This window comes from Cyprinodon variegatus, unplaced genomic scaffold (genome assembly GCF_000732505.1).
Source record: "Cyprinodon variegatus isolate N-32 unplaced genomic scaffold, C_variegatus-1.0 Scaffold626, whole genome shotgun sequence".
Classification (NCBI taxonomy): domain Eukaryota; kingdom Metazoa; phylum Chordata; class Actinopteri; order Cyprinodontiformes; family Cyprinodontidae; genus Cyprinodon; species Cyprinodon variegatus.
In genome coordinates, this window is record NW_015151079.1 from 68,453 (window position 1) to 68,808 (window position 356).

Here is a 356-nt window from a genome sequence, read left to right on the forward strand (position 1 = left end):
AACAACTCACTGATGCGGCATGCTGTGGGAACACCAGACCTGCTAAATTACATGATACCATTGAGCACAATGTATAGATGTTAACAAACTGCGCCAGCCACGTTTGATCTAACAAGCAGAAACAGCTCTGCTTACATCTGATAAACATGGTGCAGCACTTGCTCTGGTGGTCACCAGAAATGCAGCAGGAGGGGGACAGAGGCCATGCAGCTTGCCATATAGGGGAAGGGAGCCAAATGCCAATTGCTATTGGGTTGACCCATGTTTAAAAAACCCGTGTTAACGTGCTATTTTCAGTGTGAAACGGGCTTAGACTGCAATAAAAAGCTGCTCTTGGTCACATGACTCAGTCAGTC